Consider the following 12,500-nt stretch of genomic DNA (forward strand, 5'->3'; position numbering starts at 1 on the left):
GAAGTTTAACGGACCAACACACAAACTCTGTGTAACCATGAACTTTTATAGACTGGTTAGTACAGTTTAGTGAGAACAACTCACAAACGCGGATGGCAAAAACCATAACAAAGGCCTGAGTGACGTCATCTGCATACTATCTATAAACGTTTAAGGTTACACATATTTTTGTGTGTTGATACGTTATATCCGACAAGCGGAGGCTATGAGAGTTTGTATCTAATGAGTATGAGTGTGGAGTGATTGTCATTGAAAGATAAACTGAGTGAAACACTCCATGTGTGTTGTAGGTGCGGATGTACTTAGATGGAAGTCTAACTTGTACTACATCTGTGCGTTAATGTTTGTGTCTGTGTGTGTATGTGTGTGTGTGTGTGTGTGTGTGTGTGTGTGTGTGTATGTGCGAGCATGTATGTGAGGGGATAGATTGAAAAATCCAATAGTCAATCAATACCCATAAGTCAATTGATAGTAAAGCCAAAAATGATGAGACGTCAATTTTCACTGAAGCATTCACGCGATTTTAACCCATAGACTGACAAGCGAAGGACGCTGACTTATAATTGGATTCAGTAGTCTGATGTCACGCGCCCGACAACGGCGGCCATCTTGGTTCTAAACAAAGAAAATCTTTACTTTTTATTCTTCATGCTGGCGAGAACTTTTCATTCCCTTTTCATATGCCTTGTGATCAGATGTGTAAAAGTCAAAACATGATCAAATTGATGGGGTTTTTTTCCTCTGGATACGCTTTTAAGCTCGCCGGAGAAATATTTCATACGGCGTCCGCCATCGTTCCGATAGTTTAGAGCTAGTGTTACTAAGTTACCATACGTCATTAGGAAGGAAGTGACGTTACGACTATTGAATCCTATTGATAGAATGTGCTTGGCCAAGGAGTTCACAACATTGCCATCCGGAAGTATAACGGACCAACACGCAAACTCTGTAACCATGAACTTTTATAGTCTGGTTAATACAGTTTAGTGAGAACAACTCACAAACGCGGATGGCAAAAACAATAACAAAGGCTTGAGTGACGTCATCTTCGAACTATCTATACACATACACTCACATATATGTATATATATATATATATATATATATATATATATATATATATATATATATATATATATATATATATATGTAAATATATATGTATATATATGTATATATATACATATATATATATATATATATATATATATATATATATATATATATATATATTATATCGATATATTTATATATATATATGTATACATATATATATATATATATATATATATATATATATATATATATATATATATATATATATATATATATATAAATATATAGACGGCTCCGTGCAAGAAATTATTATCTACACTTTTTATCTTTCTGAGAAAATGGTAAAAGAAACATTTCTCAACTTTCATTCTCCCACCAAAATTTTATTTTTCTACCAAAAGCAATGAAACTTGCCTCTGTTATTAGGTTGACTATGATCATCAATTACAAATACTAAAATTAGATATTATTATAAGCATATTTGATGAAAATCCATAACATTGGAGATAATAAATTCTTGCAGTCTCATTATCGGTCACATTGAAGTTAGAAAACTGATTATATGTAGATAAGCAGTTCTTGCAGGTACAGCACTTACGGAGGTAGCATGATGTGTGACAAGAAAATAAGGAGATAACGATTTCATTTTCTGAAAATTTCTCTCTGAAAACAGATTATTTTATTGAAAAAGAGTAAGGTAAAAAGAGATTAGAAATTACAGCCCTGCAATTTAAAAAAAATCCCACAAAAACAATCAAAACCGAGAGCGCTGAAAGAAGAGGGAGATGAATAAGAATAACAGAGGGAGAAGAAGAAGAATAAGACGACGACGAAGAAGAAGAAGAAGAAGAAGAAGAAGAAGAAGAAGAAGAAGAAGAAGAAGAAGAAGAAGAAGAAGAAGAAGAAGAAGAAGAAGAAGAAGAAGAAGAAGGAAGAAGAAGAAGAAGAAGAAGAAGAAAGAAGAAGAAGAAGAAGAAGAAGAAGAAGAAGAAGAAGAAGAAGAAGATAGAAGAAGACGAAGAAGAAGAGAAGGATAAGAAGAAGAAGAAGAAGAAGAAGATGAGAAGAAGAGAGAAAGAAGAAGAGAAGAAGAGAAGAAGAAGAAGAAGAAGAAAGAAGAAGAAGAAGAAGAAGAAGAAGAAGAAGAAAGAAGAAGAAAGAAGAAGAAGAGAAGAAGAAGAAGAAGAAGAAGAAGAAGAAGAAGAAGAAGAAGAAGAAGAAGAAGAAGAAGAAGAAGAAGAAGAAGAAGAAGAAGAAGAAGAAGAAGAAAAAGAAGAAGAAGAAGAAAAGAATAAAGAGAAGGAAGAGGAAAAAAGTGAAGAACGTGATATGAGTGCAATTCCATTCAATCAAATGCAACTTTGTCAGTGTCTTCAGTTCCAGGATCAGGGACCAAATCATTTATATTGTCTGCAGTAGGGAGCGTCTTATACCAGGGGTGAACTTCTTTTGGTATGACAAATTAACCCATTGCCGCCCAAATCGCCCGTAATCGCCCGCTAAAAAAAAACATCTCAAACAGTCCAAATGGCCCGATATCGCCCGCCAGGTACCCAGCATCTTTGAACCCGTAAACTAAAAATGTGTGTAGAACCACTTCTTTTTATTTAGAAAACGAAAGTAGAGAAAGAGTGAAAGTGAAACTAGAAATTTCCCGATCGTTTTTATCTCAATTCGTTTGTCTGCTGTGATTTTTGTCGACCAAATCGGTTGTGGTAACGTCCTTTTTTTTTTTTTTGCTGGAATGGCGTTTGAATTCCTCAATTCTCGGGCGTGATCAACGTTTTTTAATGGATAGTGATGATGATAGTACTCATTCAGACACTGAATCAGACATTGAGGTTGAGTTGGATGCGCATTTTGATGACATTGACAATGGGTTTCATGTGTTTTAATATTATTACATATTTTTCAACTTTAACATTTTTTTTTTCAAATCAAAATAAGAATCAATAGTCCAAAACAATACATCAAATTAATGGCCATTCATTCTTCTTTCCAAAACAGCTTTTATTTTGTTTCTAGCATGCCTCACATTCTTGCAATTAATTTTTTAATGAAGTGTACTATGACATTTGGAAGAGTTCTCTCCCCTCGCATGGTCTGTGAGAGACATTTTTTCAGATTATGCCCGGGCAGCAATGGGTTAAGAGCAAAGTTTGCTCTTGATATAGGGAGCTGCTTTTTGTAAGCAGGAACAAGCACAATCTCCTCAGTATTGATGGGCTTCACGCGGGCGCCATTTATTCTCATACACTTGAAATCATCATCGTAGAGTTCCGGGACAAAAGTGTTTGAGGCAAATCTCTCCTGAATTGAAATGACTTGACAAGTAACCAATTCACACTGTCGCCGTTCTCGTCTATCTTCCTGTTTGTTATCGTTTTATCAGCAGCTGTTTTGAAGTCGATGAAATCGGTGTGTTCAAGAACCTTCACATTGTAAGGATTTTTTCTCCTTGACGACTCAAAAATCGACTGCCAGTCCGTCATAGTGAACGTTTTGATGTTTTTTTTTTCATTCTCTGTTGCAGAATTCTTGCAATCCACCTCCGTCATTGATTGTCCACTCTCAAGGAAATTCATTTCAAAGTTTTGGTTGCGTCCTGCACCACCACCATCATCATCATCATCATCATTGCTGCCATCAGTTGGTTCCCATTTTGCCCAGAACAGGTGTCCGAATATAATGGCACCACCTCTATGTGTCTTGGCAATAGGATTCAATAGTCGTAACGTCACTTCCTTCCTAATGACGCATGGTAACTTAGTAACACTGGCTCTAAACTATCGGAACAATGGCGGACGCCCGTATGAAATATTTCTCCGGCGAGCATAAAAACGTTTGAAGAGGGAAAATAAACACATAAATTTGATCATGTTTTGACTTTTACACATTCTGATCAAAAGGCATATGAAAAGGGAATAAAAAGTTCTAGCCAGCATGAAGAATAAAAAGTAATGATTTTCTTTGTTTAGAACCAAGATGGCCGCCGTTGCCGGGCTGCGTGACATCAGACTACTGAATCGTATTGCTGTAACCAGTGATGGACGCAACTAGTAACTGGCAATTTCATTTGGTTGTAGACACATAGTTTCCTTGAGTAATATGTCAATGAAACGTTACTGGAAGGAAGTTGAAGCACGCTTGCAGGTCGAAAGAACCGCTCATTAATCCTTCACATTGCTTTTGTCTTTATCCAACTGTTTGGCAATCATCGAGTCTTTGTATCTTTTTAAGTGTACTGATTGGCTAAAAAGCTCACAACAGTGCCCTCTGGAAGTATAACGGGCTAATACACAAAACATAGTGTAACCTTGAACGTTTGTAGTGTAGTTAATACAGTTTAGTGAGGATTACTCATAAACGAGGATGGCAAAAACAAGAACCAAGACCCGAGTGATGTCAACTTCATTCTCTCTATACAATCGGCTATATTCAATGGGAGCGATCTATAGATAGTTCGAAGATGACGTCACTCGTGTCTTTATTATTGTTTTTTGCCACCCGCGTTTATCACTGAAGTGTATTAACCTAACTATAAACGTTCATGGATACACACAGTTTTGTGTGTTGGTCCGTTATACTTCCGGATGGCAATGTTATGAGCTTCTTAGCCAAGCGCATACTATCTATAGATAGTATGCAGATGACGTAATTCAGGCCTTTGTTATTGTTTTTGCCATCCGCGTTTGTGAGTTGTTCTCACTAAACTGTATTAACCAGACTATAAAAGTTCATGGTTACACAGAGTTTGTGTGTTGGTCCGTTATACTTCCGGATGGCAATGTTGTGAACTCCTTGGCCAAGCGCATTCTATCTATAGATAGTTCGTAGATGACGTCATTCGGGTCTTTGTTATTGTTTTTTTGCCATCCACGATTGTGAGTAGTTCTCACTAAATTATATTAACCTGACTATAAACGTTCATGGTTACACATAGTTTTGTGTGTTGATCCTTTACACTTCCCGATGGCAATGTTATGAGTTTCTTAGCCAAGCGCACACTATCTATATTCATGTTTTCGTCCAACCAGGTATTCAATCACATGATTTGTTGCTGTCCAACGATAGGATATTTCTTAACAAATGATTTGTTTACAAATGCTATAAACATACTCATGTGTCAAGCTGAATCAAACGACCAATCGTGATGTTAGATATTTAAAAAGGTGTGAACACTTTTCACTAAGTGGGTCATTTTGAGCACATGACAAGTTAATATAGATAGAATGCGCTTGGCCAAGAAGTTCACAACATTGCCATACGGAAGTATAACGGACCAACACACAAACTCTGTGTAGCCATGAACTTTTATAGTCTGGTTAATACAGTTTAGTGAGAACAACTCACAAACGCGGATGGCAAAAACAATAACAAAGGCATGGTGTCAAGACTTTTCAGAAAAGCCTAATAATATATAGATAGAATGCGCTTGGCCAAGGAGTTCACAACATTGCCGTCCGGAAGTATAAAGGACCAACACACAAACTCTGTGTAACCATGAACGTTTATAGTCAGGTTAATACAGTTTAGTGAGAACAACTCACAAACGCGGATGGCAAAAACAATAACAAAGGCATGAGTGACGTCATATGCATACTATCTATATGTGTATATATATATATATATATATATATATATATATATATATATATATATATATATATATATATACAATTGACGTCACTCAGCTCTTTGGTATTGTTTTCAGACAACCATATTATTAAAGTCATAGTTTTGTGCGGAATATCCGGATGGTGAATATTGTGAGTTTTTAACGAAACGCAATGCATCAATATCTCGACTGCTTCCAGGATCGATCTCTATCCCTAAGTGTATGTGAAGCTTGTGCTCTACAAACTGAGCTATCGGGACCCCGTAGGTAATATGTAACGTTATTGATTCGACTTGCTGTTATTGATTCAATTTGAACTCACAACGGAATCCGGGACAAATTCATTGAACCGTGACGTTCAGTACGCCATCACGTGTTTATATTTAACTTTAAAACGATCTAATTTCCATTGCAAACATAATTTCACAAATGTCACGGTGTGAAATTGTCTTCTGGGCATTGAACTTGTTTTTGTGTTTGGTATTGGTTGCTATGGAATCCGTGATGGCATGAGAGATACACACATAATATGAACTCTGGAGAAACATTCAACCTGCTCACTTCCGTGTTCCACTCCACAAAGACGCGCATTCTAAAATGTGGCCAGAAAATCCGTCCTTCAACTGTATTTAGATTTAAATGACTCTCCTCTTGGCAAAAAATAAAAATAAAAATGATAAAAATAATAAAATAAAGAAAAGATTTAAAAAAATCAAACCTGGGACCTCGTAAGGTCTTCCTTCAATTTCCGGGTTTGAGAGTTTTTTCCAATATGGGTCTAATAAATGGATCACTGTTTGACGGACGATTTTTCTGGCCAAAATTTTAAATACGCGACTTTTTGAAGTACGTCAGTTAACTGGTTTATATTATTTCACACTTTGGCCTTGAATATCCAACTCGTCACAATGTCTGAAATCTGGCAATTCCAATGCAATTAACCATAAGATATTTGACCAATCAAAACATGGAATTTGTGACACACCTTCACACGTGCTCGGATATACATGGTTGGTTGTTTATAAACAATAACGTGAATGAAATCTACCCCTCTCTGATCATTGTTATTGTTTTTATATCACCAAATAGGTGACTGGTTACCACACGATTTTCTCGATCATAATATAAACGTTTAAGGTTACACACACTTTTCTGTGTTGGTTCTATAAATAGAATGCGCTTGGCCAAGGAGTTCACAACATTGCCATCCGGAAGTATAACGGACCAACACACAAACTCTGTGTAACCATGAACTTTTATAGTCTGGTTAATACAGTTTAGTGAGAACAACTCACAAACGCGGATGGCAAAAACAATAACAAAGACCTGAGTGACGTCATCTGCATACTATCTATAGATAGTATGCGCTTGGCTAAGAAGCTCATAACATTGCCATCCGGAAGTATAACGGACGAACACACAAAACTATGTGTAACCATGAACTTTTATAGTCTGGTTAATACAGTTCAGTGAGAATAACTCACAAACGCGGATGGCAAAATATAACAACAAAGGCTTGAGTGACGTCATCTTCGAACTATTGATCTATTGATCAAGCGGTAGAACAGTGGGTATTTTACTTAGACATAGACCATGGTAAAACCTGTGTAGTTCAGTATGCTTACCAATCACTGCCATTGTTTACATTTTGACGAATGTCCGAGAGGCGTGGTTATCTAAGTGTCTATTAAATTCAAAGTTGTTGTTTTTTTTATTGTGGCTATGCGGTCTTGTGGTAAAACACTCGCCTTTGGACAGGAATGTCCAAGGTTCGAGTTCCGCTCTGATCGGCGCATAGTTGAGCCCTTGGGAAAGGCCCTTAGCTTACATTCTCTCATCTTACTCAAGTTAAAAATGAGTACCTGGCCGCAACAGTGGTGATGCGTTTTCGCTCGATTCGCTCCAATACATAGAACGAAACTGATGTCACTCAGCACTTTGTTTTTGTTTATTTATAGCCAGCCATTATTATGAGTAGTTCTCAATAAATTCTGTCAGTCAGACTATAGATAGTATGCAGATGACGTCACTCAGGCCTTTGTTATTGTTTTTGCCATCCGCGTTTGTGAGTTGTTCTCCCTAAACTGCATTAACCAGACTATAAAAGTTCATGGATACACAGAGTTTGTGTGTTGGTCCGTTATACTTCCGGATGGCAATGTTGTGAACTCCTTGGCCAACCGCATTCTATCTATAGATAGTATGCAGATGACGTCACTCAGGCCTTTGTTATTGTTTTTGCCATCCGCGTTTGTGAGTTGTTCTCACTAAACTGTATTAACCAGACTATAAAAGTTCATGGTTACACAGAGTTTGTGTGTTGGTCCGTTATACTTCCGGATGGCAATGTTGTGAACTCCTTGGCCAAGCGCATTCTATCTATAGATAGTTCGAAGATGACGTCACTCAGGCCTTTGTTATTGTTTTTGCCATCCGCGTTGTGAGTTGTTCTCACTAAACTGTCTTAACCAGACTATAAAAGTTCATGGTTACACAGAGTTTGTGTGTTGGTCTGTTATACTTCCGGATGGCAATGTTGTGAACTCCTTGGCCATGCGCATTCTATCTATAAACAGTCAACGTAACATCCAGTTTTGTGTTTTAGTACGTTATTTACGGCTTGCGGAATGTTGTGAGTAAATTACCTTATCGCACAGCATAACTAGTTTATAGATAATTCGAAGATGACGTCACTCGGGTCTTTGCTATTGTTTTTTGCCATCCGCGTTTCTGAGTAATTCTCACTAAACTGTATTGACCTGACTATAAACGATCATGGTTACACAAAGTTTTATGTGTTGGTCCGTTATACTTCCGAATGGCAATGTTGTGAGCTCCTTATAGCTTAGCTCAGCGCATACTATCTATATAAATGTTTAAGATGACATATAATTTGTATTTTGGTAACGATTGTGAGCATCATTCACAATTTTAACACAGGCGATTGAAAAATGCAAAGTGTCCTCACGATGTAATTCAGCCATCAGGGTGTCAAAATATGAAAAATGCTCACAAATTGTAGGGCTGACTGTCTCGACTGTTTGGCATGTACGAGGGTAGATATGGGAATGGCGAATTCGCTCAATGAGATCAGGGGCAGAACATCCAGATAGATAGTTCGAAGATGACGTCACTCAGGACTTTGTTATTGTTTTTTGCCATCCGCGTTTATGAGTAATGAATGGGGCGATTGGCATGTTGCATACCTGCCGAATCTTACGAATTTTTCGTAATTTTACGAATTTTAGACAAATTTCATGGCCAATTACAAAATTTTATGGAAAATTACGAATTTTTAATTCTTAGTAATACTTAAATAATGATGATAATAATAATAATAATAATAATAATAATAATAATAATAATAATAATAATAATAATAATAATAATAATAATAATAATAATAATAATAATAATAATAACAATAATAATAATAATAATAACAACAACTCCGCCTTCTATAATAATAATATTGTGGTTGTTCGTACACAATTTCAGAAATTACGAATTTCCTTGTCAAATTACTAAAAATTGACATAAAAGCTACTAAATTTGAAGTTTTCAATTTGGTAGGTCTGATGTTGTAAAGGTGGCTATGACCGTGGCCATAGTTAACTTATTGCCTGACACTGACCAAAAATGACGGCAAAAGACAAGTCTTTGGCCGCAAACGAAAACCAGTCGTGAGTTGTATTCAATAGTTCAACCAATGGAATCACTTGTTTCCTTGAACTCTGCTAACAACAACTCAACGCAGCACAAACCTTACAAAATGACGTCAAACTATACGCCCTACAGAGTTCTAGCGTAGCCGCCGTAAAATTATAGCCTGATACTACGACCGTAGCAATCGTATCCTTATAGCCTGACACTGGCAAAAAAATGACGTCAAAAGACAAGTCTTTGGCCATTAACGACAACTTACTAGATGGGGCACAAACCTAAATAATGACGTCAAACTATAAGTCCGAGTGGGTTCTTGTGTCAGGCTATCTGTGAACGATGGCGACAGCCCCAGTATCAGGCTATAGATAGATCGAAGTTGACGTCACTCATATCTTTATTATTGTTTTTTGCCATCCGCGTTTATGAATATTTCTCACTAAACTGTATTAACCAGACTATAAACATTTAAGGTTACACATCGTTGTGTGTGTTGGTCCGCTGTACTTCCGAATGGCAATGTTGTGAGCTTCTTAGCCAAGCGCACACTATCTATAAGTTAACGATGGCTACACTATTACCCTGCCTTGACCTAATAAATTTGGCTGTTGTAGTGTGTGGTCTACCTTGACACGAATGAACTCGTGAACGCTCGTAAGCCATTGACACGTGACCAGGGAACGAAGGCCGTGTTGCTGTGATAGGGTTACACGACTTGGGAATAATGTAGAATGTCAAGTTAATGGCTCCTATTTCATTGGAAGTGTACAACCACTCTGGATACATACCTTGTTTAATTGACCTTCTGTTTTCAGAGCGATGGCATTTTATTTTCAATACTAAATATTATAAATATGGTGGTCGTCAATAAAGATAATCCATCCTCGCTCTCCGTAATCCTGAGATTCAGCCTATAGATAGAATGCGATTGGCCAAGGAGTTCACAACATTGCCATCCGGAAGTATAAAGGACCAACACACAAACTCTGTGTAACCATAAACGTTTATAGTCAGGTTAATACAGTTTAGTGAGAACACCTCACAAACGCGGATGGCAAAAACAATAACAAAGGCCTGAGTGACGTCATCTGCATACTATCTATATCTTGTTCCCAGCTTCTTGTTGGTCTACCTCTTCCTCTCTTGCCGTCTACCCTTGTCTACAAAGATGCCTGAAATTAGGGTTTCAGAATTTTTGAAAAGTTGGAGATCGATAAGATCGGAAATAAATTGTGTGTGTCCAAAAATGTAAAAAGGTTGTGAAGTCAAATATGACAGCCAGCCAATATCGGTATCGATAAAACCTTTATATAATCGATAACACTGATAAGAGCGGTGCGCATGTACCGTAAAATGACCCCACCCTGATACGGGAACGTGTAAACGTTTAACGCGGTAAATAGCCAGTTTGACTAAAATAGAGAATAAAATTTGCTCCTCATTCCGTAAGGAAAAAACAGCATGATTGTACAATAATAAACAAAAATGAATATAACAGATTTAAAAAAAGAACAAAAAACTAAACACGGAACGTTTCGGACTCAAAACCCTTCTTCAGATATTAAACAAAAATAAAATAAAAAACATAAATACACTACTTTCAAACCGCGGCAGACGGCAGTGACAAAATAGGCACGTCATTTTACACTCCACAGCTTCTAGCAGTTTTGCACGTCCTTTTGCATCCCACAGCTTCTAGCAGCTAAGCACATCATTTTACATTCTACAACTTCTAGCAGCTCAGCACGGACTTTTACATTCCACAGCTTTTAGCAGCTTAGCACATTCTTTTTACATTCCATAGCTTCTAGAAGCTCACAACGTCAGGTTTGCATTTCACAGCTTCTAGTAGTTTAGCACTTCCTTTTTTCCATTCCACAGGTTCTAGCAGCTTAGAACGTCCTCATACATTCCACAGCTTCTAGCAGTTTAGCACGTCCTTATACATTCCACAGCTTCTAGCAGCTTAGCACGTCCTAATACATTCCACAGCTTCTAGCAGCTTAGAACATCATTATTACATTCCACAGCTTCTAGCAGCTTAGAACATCATTATTACATTCCACAGCTTCTAACAGCTTAGCACGTCCTTATACATTCCACAGCTTCTAGCAACTTAGCACGTCCTAATACATTCCACAGCTTCTAGCAGCTTAGAACATCATTATTACATTCCACAGCTTCTAGCAGCTTAGAACATCATTATTACATTCCACAGCTTCTAGCAGTTTAGCACGTCCTTATACATTCCACAGCTTATAGCAGCTTAGCACGTCCTTATACATTCCACAGCTTCTAGCATCTTAGCACGTCCTTATACATTCCACAGCTTCTAGCAGCTTAGAACATCATTATTACATTCCACAGCTTCTAGCAGCTTAGAACATCATTATTACATTCCACAGCTTCTAGCAGCTTAGCACGTCCTTATACATTCCGCAACTTCTAGCAGCTTAGAACGTCCTCATACATTTCACAGCTTATAGCAGCTTAGCACGTCCTTATACATTCCACAGCTTCTAGCAGCTAAGCACGTCCTTATACATTCCACAGCTTCTAGCAGCTTAGCACGTCCTTATACATTCCACAGCTTCTAGCAGCTTAGAACATCATTATTACATTCCACAGCTTCTAGCAGTTTAGCACGTCCTTATACATTCCACAGCTTATAGCAGCTTAGCACGTCCTTATACATTCCACAGCTTCTAGCATCTTAGCACGTCCTTATACATTCCACAGCTTCTAGCAGCTTAGAACATCATTATTACATTCCACAGCTTCTAGCAGCTTAGAACATCATTATTACATTCCACAGCTTCTAGCAGCTTAGCACGTCCTTATACATTCCGCAACTTCTAGCAGCTTAGAACGTCCTCATACATTTCACAGCTTATAGCAGCTTAGCACGTCCTTATACATTCCACAGCTTCTAGCAGCTAAGCACGTCCTTATACATTCCACAGCTTCTAGCAGCTTAGCACGTCCTTATACATTCCACAGCTTCTAGCAGCTTAGAACATCATTATTACATTCCACAGCTTCTAGCAGCTTAGCACGTCCTTATACATTCCACAACTTCTAGCAGCTTAGCACGTCCTTATACATTCCACAGCTTCTAGCAGCTTAGAACATCATTATTACATTCCACAGCTTCTAGCAGCTT

At 37.5% G+C, this 12,500-nt stretch overlaps 1 protein-coding gene across 1 annotated transcript in view; it reads left to right on the top strand.

Annotated features, from left to right (window-relative positions):
- The window catches only part of LOC144973386 (cAMP-dependent protein kinase regulatory subunit), a 182,398-nt gene that overhangs the window by 46,009 nt on the left and 123,889 nt on the right, over window positions 1–12,500 (top strand). The gene's annotated exons all lie outside the window — the stretch shown is intronic.

The sequence above is a fragment of the Berghia stephanieae genome, chromosome 5 (assembly GCF_034508935.2).
Source record: "Berghia stephanieae isolate SIO BIC M18660-M18661 chromosome 5, UCSD_Bste_1.3, whole genome shotgun sequence".
Taxonomy (NCBI): Eukaryota; Metazoa; Mollusca; class Gastropoda; order Nudibranchia; family Aeolidiidae; genus Berghia; species Berghia stephanieae.